General features: G+C 42.5%; 1 pseudogene across 1 annotated transcript; it reads left to right on the top strand.

Moving 5' to 3' along the window:
- Positions 1–291: 291 nt before the first annotated feature.
- On the top strand, positions 292–10,875 carry LOC309482653 (alpha-2-macroglobulin-like; annotated as a pseudogene). The gene is made up of 33 exons (XR_014211694.1): positions 292–482; positions 1,556–1,739; positions 1,806–1,962; positions 2,078–2,130; positions 2,303–2,323; positions 2,615–2,780; positions 2,852–2,936; positions 3,055–3,169; positions 3,253–3,373; positions 4,219–4,573; positions 4,650–4,877; positions 4,954–5,166; positions 5,244–5,393; positions 5,647–5,778; positions 5,867–5,945; positions 6,162–6,330; positions 6,415–6,640; positions 6,730–6,853; positions 6,926–7,047; positions 7,128–7,179; positions 7,539–7,622; positions 7,719–7,895; positions 8,023–8,098; positions 8,182–8,338; positions 8,427–8,501; positions 8,575–8,737; positions 8,812–8,990; positions 9,597–9,818; positions 9,905–10,026; positions 10,236–10,317; positions 10,414–10,497; positions 10,586–10,691; positions 10,778–10,875. The product of XR_014211694.1 is annotated as an alpha-2-macroglobulin-like (transcript).
- Positions 10,876–11,130: the final 255 nt, after the last annotated feature.

The following is an 11,130-nucleotide window of genomic DNA, read 5'->3' as shown; positions in this document are numbered from 1 at the left end:
AACCTCTAACGTGATTAATAGCACTTTCTAAGAGCATAGAAAACGTGAAATAAACATGGATTTTTTTTTTTTAAAAGAATAACAATTAATGTAGATTGTCAATTAGATTTTTTGTCGGGCAGAGTAAAAGCTGTGTTTCTGATTCACGTCAAATGCGTGAGTTGGCAACCCTGTGATTAATTACCGGTGCTCTGCCCAAGATGTTCCGATTGCCTGAAGATAAAGTGTTAAATCAACCTGTTCTGAATTAATAAAAGCGTTTCATTAAAGCTTGAATCAGTGCAGCTGATTGAGAGGAGCTGTAGAGTAATTGAACGGCGTGGATCTTAACAGAAGTGTTGCAGGATTCATTTTTTAAAGAGACGTACGCTCGATTTCTCTCTAGTCTTGGATGATTGCTCTATGGCTGTGAGGGAGATTTGTTTTTGGAAAGGGCTTATTTTTGCCCTTTTCCTCTTTGCTGTTGATGGACAGAAAAGGCCGTAAGTATATGGCTTTGAGGTGAACATAAGGGGCCTAATCTATGCAGATGCAGTTTTAAAGATGGCAAAACGAAGTACTAAATCCTTGACCGTATGGTAAAGTTCACTAGTCACGTTGTACATTGTGGCCACCTAGTGGTCAAAGGATGAATAGGACCCACCAAACCACTGTTCATTAGCACTGAAAGTCCCCCTGTAGTCAATTGTATCCCTTAAATCTCACTTTTGATCACCAAAATGACATTTAACCGTTTTTTTCCTTGGAAAAATTTCTCCATTCCTTAAAATGGCATGCCTCATTTAGTATAGCCTACGCGATTCTATTAATATGCAAATTAGCTCGCCCCCACTCACGGCAACTCAGAGATCCACTCGTTGACGATCACATGTTGATCCGATTGGTTACAAGGTAGTTTGTGAGTGTGACGTCAGAAACACCAGCGATTTCAAACCGTGTTTTTGAGACTCTCTTTGGTTCACTGCAGTTTTAAGGAGAAAATACTCCGCAATGGTGTTGACTTGTGAATTTACACATGGTTTGTCTTAAAGCATATTAAAAACACCACATAGACATATAAACAACATTTAAAAGCTTGATTTTCACCAAAGGGGGACTTTAAGGTTAACACTTCATTGACATTAACCCTTTAAAAAACAAAAACAAAATAAGTCATGTTGAAGGGATTTTTTTGTGCTGTTGGAGTTTCTCGTTCCTCATTGTTTATGTATTTCTGAACAAAATGTCTGTCTTGTGCTCTTATTTTTGACCGCATGGGACCGCAACCCAGTTTTTGCTTAGTCTGTGGTTTTCCTGTGGGTTTTTCCCCTTGCAGCTTAAAGGTTTGTTCCACCCAGAAAACCAACTGAATGTACTTACAAATTCGGCGCTCCAACACACCACCCCACCTGCCCCCTCCAACCCACTCACTTTGGGCTATTTTTGATTGCCAATTAGGCTAGTTTTGATGCGCAACCCTGTGGCAGCCACTTTCTGTGAATGTTCAACCAATTTGTACATGTTCTGCCCTGGTTCCAAATGGTTTCTGAACCTAAACTTCATGATGTCTACACAGGTTATTCATGGTGATGTTCCCTGCAGTGATTGAGTCTGGATCAGACGCCAAACTATGCATAACTCTTCTGAAATCCCAAGAGAGTCTCACAATGACCATTTCTCTGCTTGATGACACAACCAGGAAAACTCAACTTTTGCAGGAGGTTTTTATGAAGCCGTTTCACCGCTGCTTTAGTTTCCAGGTCTGTCATCAGACACATGTGGCTTTTTCGTCTGGTTTGTTGTATGTTAACTGAGTTTCTCTGCAGGCTCCTCAAGTAGATAGAGAATCGGTGCAGAAGCTAAAGGTGGAAGTTCAAGGGAGGATCTTCAGAGCGACCCAAGAAAGGAAAGTCATGTTCAGACGATACATGCCTTTGACCTTAATCCAAACAGACAAACCCATCTACAATCCAGGACAAACGGGTGAGCTGTGAATGACCCATGGTTGAATATTATAGAAAGTCCATTATGCTACAAGTTCTGATCGCCTTCAAGTGCATTATGCAACTAATGTGAATGTTTATTGCTGTCTTTGTAGTGAATTTTAGAGTCGTCACCATGGATGCCAAACTTGTGCCTCTCGATCAAATGGTAAGACCTGATCTTATCATTCACCATATTGGGTGATCTGACCATGAACAAATTGAAAATTTAATGCTGGTTATTTCTACATGCAGAGTTTTGCACTTTCCTTTTCAATGACTTTGTCATCAAGTGTGTTTGTGCTTTTAAATGCTTAATATTCTGTTTTTGTGTCTTACAGTACAATCTGGTGGTGGTGGAGGTGAGAATTTACTCTGGTTCAAGTTGACTCTGCTTTTTGCACTTTTGCTTTGTTTGCAGTATTTCTCTTAGCCAGGGTTTCTCAAACTCGGTCCTGAAGGGCCACTGTCCTGCACAGTTTAGCTCCAACACTGATCAAACACACCTGAGCAAGCTAATCAATGTCTTCAGGATCACTAGAAACTCACAGCTAAGTGTGTTTGATCAGGGTTGGAGCTAAACTGTGCAGGACAGTGGCCCTTCAGGACCAAGTTTGAGTAACCCTGCTCTAAGCTGTTAATTGTTTTAATAGGACAATCATAATAACCGGATTGGTCAGTGGACAAACGTTTCCTCGGAGGAGTGGATATTGCAACTTTCTCACAAGTTAAACCCGGAAGCTCAGATAGGGATGTACACATTGAAAGCTTTTATTGGTGACGGAACAGTCTCCCACGGTTTTGAGGTGAAAAAATATGGTAAGTCGTTGTGAACGATGTGTAATCGCAGATCTGAGGACTTGATCTAGAGCGTTTTGTTTCTGGTTTAGTTTTGCCCAAGTTTGATTTGACCGTAAACACACCACAGACGTACAGCGTTGCAGATGTGGGACTGAAAGTTGAGGCTTGTGCCAAGTGAGTGACATTTTATTTTCTTGTCTTGTGGTTGGTCCGTTCTTGATCTTGTTCCTTGTGATGTTTCCTGTCTTGTGGTTGGTCAGTTCTTGATCTTGTTCCTTGTGATGTTTCCCAGATACACAAATGGCCAACCTGTGCTTGGTCAAGCATTTGTGGAAGTATGCCGTGATCCTTTTCCATACTCTGTGGTTCCTGTGGCTACCCCTCCGTGCCTGAATCAAACCACTAAGGTGTGTGGGTCCTGCCTTACAACTAAGGGTTTGTCTTCTGCTTGGACTTGACTTAAATGTGCCTATCTCTGTTCTGCTACCAGATGAATGCCACGGGCTGTGCCTCCCTTACCTTAGATACATCATCGTTTTTCAACCCCAAATTTGAGAAAGTTCTTCAAGATTTGTTTTTTGTTACTGTGAACGTCACCGAGGCGGGAACAGGTGAGCTAATGGCTGGTCTGAACCAACGGCATGTTTTTGGAGGAAGTTGACTTGTTTATTCGGTGCGTAATCACATATCACTTTATATACTGATGGGTAAAAATCTGAAGATCATCTGCGTTTGTAATCAACCATCAGAAAGAGGAATATCCATCCCTGAACATAGCATTTTCTTTGGCTGTAAATTGAGCTATCATTTTGGCATTGGACTACATAGTCTATGCAACAGAAATGTTCTTATTACAGATGCAAAGTCATGTCTCCAAGCATGTCTTGTAATGATTCTTTCGAAACTGCTTGAACTAGAGGGTCATCAATTTAATATCTGGTTTTGTTTGGTACCTGGACACTGTGGAATCAAAGGAAATGAGAACACCGACTTCTAAAAAAAAATACTTCTAAAATTTCTATATGAATAACAAATGGCAAACAGAATGGGTTTTATATACTATGAACAAACTTCATGAAATCAACCCCAATGTTGGAAGGTGTTTCTTTTAAATCTCAAACCGATGGAACCAGATTGTTTATGCTGGTTGCAGAATAGGCCATTCCAGGATAACACAAGTTTTTAAGACTAGATCCACCAAAATTTTATTTCAGTCAAAACTCTTTATCATTGAAGCATGTTTTATTAAATTGTGCTGGTTTTAACCCTGTGAGAAACATTTTGAAGAAGTTTTTAACAAAATTAACCAAAATAGTTTAATAGCTAATAGCAAAGATTAATTATAAACAGCGGATTTAGTTTTACCATACATTTTTCTTGCCATGAAAATAGCCACAGAAGCTGGCATAGTGCTAAAAACAAACATTATTTGGTGCGTATGTTTCTTTTTCCCCAGATGTGGTTATGTCAAAATATGCAACCGTGTCCATTACATTTGAAGTCGGCAAGGTCACGTTTTTGGACCTCCCGGATCATTTTGAACCTGGATCAGTGATTAATGGAAAGGCAAGTAAAAGTTCATCCATTGTCGTAGAAGCCTTCTCATTGGTTCCCTTTCCTAACCTAATCTTTCCCAATAGATCTCAGTGTCTCGTTACGATGATACCCCAATTGCGATCAAAACTGTGTATCTCCTGGATAGTAACAGCTGGCCCAACAAATTGCTGTTGAATCTAACTACAAACCAGAACGGACTGGCCATGTTCTCCCTCAATACTGCTAAACTTTCTAAAGCTGCTCTATATCTCCTGGTACGGTTTGCTCTTTGAATTTTGTGAAATGAAGACTTCTCTCTCGCATGAAACTATTCCATTTGTTGTTCCCCAGGCAAGTGTGACTCCAGCAGTTATTTATGGTTACAAATTGCCATACTTCACTATAGATACGAGGGTTGTTCAGCTTCGCCAACCTGTTTCTCCCGATATTCCATCAATTAGTGAACTGACTATAGTGAATCTTGAGCAGCCACTCAAATGTGGTGCTGCGTTCCCAGTGACGGTGAAATATTCTTTTGTTGGAGAGGCTGGTAGCACCAAAGCTGACATTATCTATATGGTAAGTGGAGACCAGTTTTGTAGTGATTTCGATGACTGCTGGTCTGTTTGTCCAGCACCTGTTTGTCTTCTGTCAGGTCTTGTCCAGAGGAGTTATTGTTCTCCATGGAGGTTGGAAGGTCACAGCAATAGCTGCTGATACAGTCACGAGCGGCTCCGTGTCGTTCCAGCTGTCTGTCAGTATCAAAATGGCTCCAGTGGTTCAGATTCTGGTCTACTGCGTTCTGCCCAGTGAGAATGTACTTGCTGTTAGTGAGTCTTTTGACACTGAATCGTGTTTACAAAAACAGGTAGGATGTGCACTAGCATATTTTGGCTTCAAATGGGGAACAGTGTGTCATACAGCATGTGTTGGTTCTTGTTCCAGGTGTCTCTGAATTTCTCTCCTACTACGGCTGTTCCTAGTGAGGGAAATGTTTTGACTGTCTCTGCTCAAGCAGGATCCCTGTGTGGTCTCAGCGTTGTAGATCAAAGCAGCTGGATCTTGGAGCCAGGAAGACGTCTGAGTCCTAAAATGGTATCCATGTTGCTTTAAATACTTGTTGGACTTGATTGACATTCATGTTCAGCTTTAGAATTTGAGTAATGCTGATGGATCAATTTGACAAACCTATGCTATTATGATGTGGCTGTTATGATTGCTGCAGTTTTAGTGTTAGTTTAACACCTAACATTATAAACTCGGTGACATAACATGCCAAACATAAATGCATTTATTTCAAGAATCTTCCAGAAACAAGCAACATACCAACTCTGTTTCATGGTCCCAGGTGTTTGACTTGCTCCCGGTGAGATTGCTATCAGGTTACCCAGACAGCATTGAGGATGAACCACAGTGTGTAGGTGTTCGGAAAGTAGTCCGTCGAGATACTCCTATAGATATTGCCTATGCAGCCTTCAAGGTAGAAAACCATTCATTACCATCTAGTCACTGAATAATACTGAGTCATTGACTTTAATCTGTTTTGTTTTGACTTGTTACTCTGACAGAGCGTGGGGATGAAGATCGCAACAAATCTCGCTTTACAACCCCTTCTTTGCCAGCAGTTTCAACCCATCATTCCCGAAAGTAGGTCTATGCGGATTAATTGAACACATTCTCCATGATATGGTGAACTGTCCTTGAGCTATGGGAGGTTATTCCTCTTTCTTTGTGTATTGACATTGGGTGTTTTTAATCTTATTATTATAAATGCAACAGTGGGGCGGTTGAGATCCTTTGTAGCTTCAGAACTAAAGTGCATGCAGAAAGCAAGAACAAGTCTTGTCCTGTCTTTTATTTCAGTGACTTCACCTGCTCCTTTAACCTTTAAAATAACTGATGCGGTTAACTTGGCTACGGCGGCTGCTGCTCCTCCTCCAGAAGCAGAAAGTGCTGGAGACAAGCACTCTTTTAAAGTGACCGTCAGGAGTTACTTTCCAGAAACATGGCTCTGGCAGCTTGTTGAAGTGGGGTTAGTGAAGCATCTTGTGTGTTCCATCGAAAGTAACTTGCCCACAGTTTTTACTCATTTTTTCTCTCTTCTGCTGTCCTTCAGAGACACTGGCTCCATAAAAGTTCCTCTCAATGTTCCTGACACCATCACCACATGGCAGACAGAGGTGTTTTGCCTGTCCTCCACAGGTTTTGGTCTGGCCCCTCCTGCTGTCCTGACAGTCTTCCAGCCCTTCTTCCTGGAGCTCTCCCTGCCATACTCCATTGTCCGTGGGGAGTCTTTTAATCTGAAGGCCACGGTCTACAACTCTCTGTCCAAGTGCATCATGGTGTGTCATTGTTTATTTTCCTTTATACAATGGATCTGTATAGAAAAGTTCCCATGTCTTTGCTCTGTGCCCTGATGTTTCATTGGCAGGTTAAAGTAACGCCAGCTTCATCCACGGCCTTCACTCTTAAGTCGTTTACTGATCCATATTTGTCCTGTCTCTGTGCCAATGAGAGAAAGACCTTCAAATGGGTTCTCTCAGCTTCTGTTCTCGGTCAGTTTTGGACTGTCTATCTCTAAATTGAGTGTGTATTAGGTGTTGCTCACTTTCTGTCTGTCACTGCAGGAGCTGTCAATGTGACTGTCAATGCTTCAGCTGTACCGTCCCGGACTCGGTGTGGCACTGAGGTCGTGACAGTGCCGACGAGAGGACACATTGATGTAGTTTCTCGAAGTCTACTTGTCCTGGTGAGTGTTAACCAGTCTTCTGGAGTTTGATCATGGAGCTCATGCTGCTTTACTGATGTGGTGTTTTATTGCTTTTATAGCCCGAAGGACTTGAAAAGACAAACACCCAGAGTTGGTTACTCTGTCCAAAGGGTTTGTTTGCACTCAATGGCCCGGTTTCACAGACAGGGCTTAAATTAAACCGGGATTAGGCTTTAGTTCAATGAATTCAATTCACATTTATTAGGACGTTTAAGTTGCATTTATAAACATGCCTTAGAAAAAAAACATGACTGATGTGCATCTTGAGACAAAACAATGGCACTGACTTCATTTTAAGATATGTCATTGTAAATTGCTTTCAGTTAAAACGGCTCAAACATGCGTTTTAGTCTGGGATTAGGCTTAAACTGTGTTTGTGAAACTAGGGGTATGATTCCCAAACACATTCTCCCCGTGCAGCCAAGCATTAGCCTAGCGCTCAATGCTGATCCATTCTGTTCTGTCCCTAGGAAACGTTCTTTCTCAAGACGTGACTCTGATGTTTCCAAAAAACGTGCTTCAGGAATCAGCCAGATGCTCAGTTTCAGTTCTTGGTAAAGTATTTTTAGTATTTTAAAGTAGAAACAGACAGGTGATGTTTGGCAGAATAACTTTGTTTCTGATGTGGGTTTATGCTTGACCTCTCGTAGGCGACATAATGGGTCGTGCGCTGAAGAATCTGGATGGGTTGTTACAGATGCCATCTGGCTGTGGAGAACAGAATTTGATTATTCTTGCTCCCAATATTTACATCCTGCTGTACCTGGACGTCACAGGGCAACTCACGGCAGCCATCCGAGAGACCGCCACAAGCTACCTTCAGAGCGGTATGGGTGACCAAATCCACTAAATATGTAGGGAACAAAATTCCAAGGAAGTTTAAACCTGCTCTTCCCATTTTGAGTCAGGAACTCCCTTCCTGACCAATTTACATGTGGCTTTTGACCTAATCAGGATACCAAGGACAACTGAACTACAGACATGATGATGGTTCATACAGCACATTTGGTTATGATGAATCGAATGCATGGTGAGTTTCACACTGTTCTACTGTTGTGTATAATCTGTTGTGGCACCAGCAGTTTGTAAGTTCAGTTTGTACTCCACTGCCAGGTTGACCGCCTTTGTCCTGAGGTCCTTTAGTCTAGCGAGGCAATTTATTTCCATTGATCCACGTGTCCTGCAGAGCGCAAAGGATTGGTTGATCAGAAAGCAGGGTTCAGATGGCTGTTTCATGCAGAAGGGAACTCTGTACCACAACGACATGAAGGTGCATTACATGTTTCTTAAAATACGCTCTAACCAATAGAATTAGTGTGAGACCGTTCTTCTAAATAAAATGTGCTGGTGTGTTTTAGGGTGGAGTTAGCGACGGCGTGACCATGACCGCCTACATTGTTTCATCGCTGCTCGAACAAGGCGTCTCTGTCACGGTAAAAACATCTCCAGTCTCCTTGCAGAGGACCTTTCTGTTCTGGCTGCATTCTATTTGCTTTGATTTTTCAGGATCCCGTCATTACCAAAGCTCTGTCATGCTTGAGGCCTGTTGTTGGGAACCTGGGAAACACTTATGCCATGGCTCTGCTGGCCTACACCTTCAGTCTGGCTGGAGAGACTACCACTCGATCATGGCTTTTAAGTGCCTTGAACGACATTACAATTTCTAATGGTGAGCTTTACCAGCCTCTTGAGATGTTGGTCCATCAGGTTCTTTGGTATCAACTTTCTCCCTTTCGTCCTAAGGCACTAAGCTCCATTGGTCTCAGACAACATCTGGTGATACTCTGGCGGTGGAGATCAGCTCTTACGTGCTTCTAGCGGTTCTCAATGTAAAGCCGAAGCCTGCTCTGAGCTATGCTAACCGCATTGTCAACTGGCTGGTGGCCCAGCAGAATCCCTTTGGAGGCTTTTCCTCCACCCAGGTGCCTCCGACTACCAAACATGAGCGCAATCACCTAGGCTACGTTCAGACTGTCAGTCCAAATCCGATTTTTGTGCATATTCAATTGAAATCTGATCCGATTTAGCAAAAAAAATCACATGCAATGTGACTTTTACAAATCCGTTTCAAGCTACATCCATATGGTGTTTGGATGGATGTAGCTTGAGACATGTGGTCTACAGAGACATGCTTGTAAAACGGAGATGACAGCGCGGGAAAAAGCCGCTCATACCAGCCTCCCACGGTTCTGCCGCTGCCTCACAAGACGCAGTAGACCAGCGTGACAGATACACATTATCATGTTGTAAAATTAAAAGAAAACATCTCTATTGCAAACCTCTCCATGTTGTCGTATTTGGCTTATTCCTACCAACGTCACGTCATTGCCATAGAAACCATTGCAGATATTCGGAAAACAAAAGAGCTGCATGGACACACACATCGGATCTGAACCGTTGCGATACACAGTGTGGACATCAATCATTTTAGATCAGATTCCAATCGGATCCAGAAGTAATCAGATTTGGACAGAGTGTGAATGTAGCTTTTATAAGAGTGGAGTTTTGAATCTGGTGCTTGTGTTTAGGACACGGTGGTGGCTCTTCATGCCCTGTCTGTTTACGCTACTCAAGTGTTCAGCTTGAAAGGCTCCAGCACTGTTACCGTACAGTCTCCAGTGGTAGGAGGAGACTCTTATAGCTTTAACGTGAATCAAGACAACAAGCTGCTGTTTCAGGAGAAGCCGCTGAAGAACGTTCCTGGCAAATATAGTGTTAAAGCAACAGGATCCACTTGCGTGTCTGTGCAGGTCTGTATATTTACCCCATCTATTTCTGTTTCTGTTGTGCATGTCCTAATTCTCCTTGTTTTGTTTGCTCTGCACTCATACTGTAGGTTGCGTGTTTCTACAACATCCCAACACCTATTGAAGCCAACGGGATGCTGAGCATTGGCGCGAAGGTGACTGGAGACTGCAAACCGCTAGGAGCCAATCTCATGTTGAACTTCACGGTGAAGTAAGAATAGCTTTGGCTTTGTGGCATTATTGGCATTATTTTCCTGTTATCTCTGTAAAGCTGCTTTGAAACGATCTGTATTGTAAAAAGCGCTATATAAATAAAGGTGACTTGACTTTGTGTCTTGAAACCAGCTCATGGTTTTGAAAAGGAAGCTGCTTTCTTGATCCTGTTGATTAAACCTCCAGTTCTTCATCACCCTCATTCAGATACAACGGCGTAAAAGCAAGCACTAACATGGTTCTAGTGGACATTAAGCTCTTGTCGGGCTTCACAGCAGATGCGTCACCGGTACGCGCGCAGATTAAGATGATTTAGAAAGTCTCAAGATGCTTGAAGCTCCTTCAGATGTAATTGTGTTTGTAAACACTGGTTTCTTCCCCTTAGCTTGGTTCTTCACCCCAATCGTTCGCCCCGCTAGTGAAGCGGGTTGATTCTGGAGATGATCGTGTCCTAGTGTATCTTAAAGAGGTGAGACAGTGTACACTGGGAATATTCACTAGCTGCCATCCTCATGAGTGCTGTGTATGTGCTGCTGTTCATTCTTTCTGTCTCGCAGGTTCCCAAAGGTGTCCCCATGAGTTACACTCTGCAGCTGAAACAGGTTCTTGCAGTGGAAAATCTCAAGCCGGCCGTCATCAACGTTTATGACTACTATCAGACAAGTACACTTTCATCATCCTAGTCTTGCTTTTGCTCTGCTATATTCTCTGTTGAACATGATCCAGCTCATTTTCTGTTCCTCTTTCAGGTGATGCGTTTGAGACCACATACACGTCCCCCTGCATGCTTTGAATCAGAACAGGCTACAGGACACACGACTTGAATAAAACTGCTTTTATACTATCAGTCCATTTGTTGCCTTCCTTTTGTTCCTCAGAGATGTTTGTTTGAATCAGGAAGTTGCAGTGTTCATATGAGTTTCTATTTGTACTGTGTCTTCAAATCCTTATAACATTGCTCACTCAGGCAGTGGCTAGGTATAGGTATAGGTGCACTTTGCTTGCAGCTGACCGTTAATTAAGCAATTAGCAGATTTAAGAACCTGCATTACTGAATTTACTGTTACGGACTAGACTGGGTAAACCCAGCCCGATCTGCCGG

This window comes from Leuciscus leuciscus (assembly GCF_965113295.1).
Source record: "Leuciscus leuciscus genome assembly, chromosome: 19".
Taxonomy (NCBI): domain Eukaryota; kingdom Metazoa; phylum Chordata; class Actinopteri; order Cypriniformes; family Leuciscidae; genus Leuciscus; species Leuciscus leuciscus.
The sequence above is the reverse complement of the archived record's forward strand: the minus strand, read 5'-3'. Positions and strand labels throughout refer to the sequence as shown.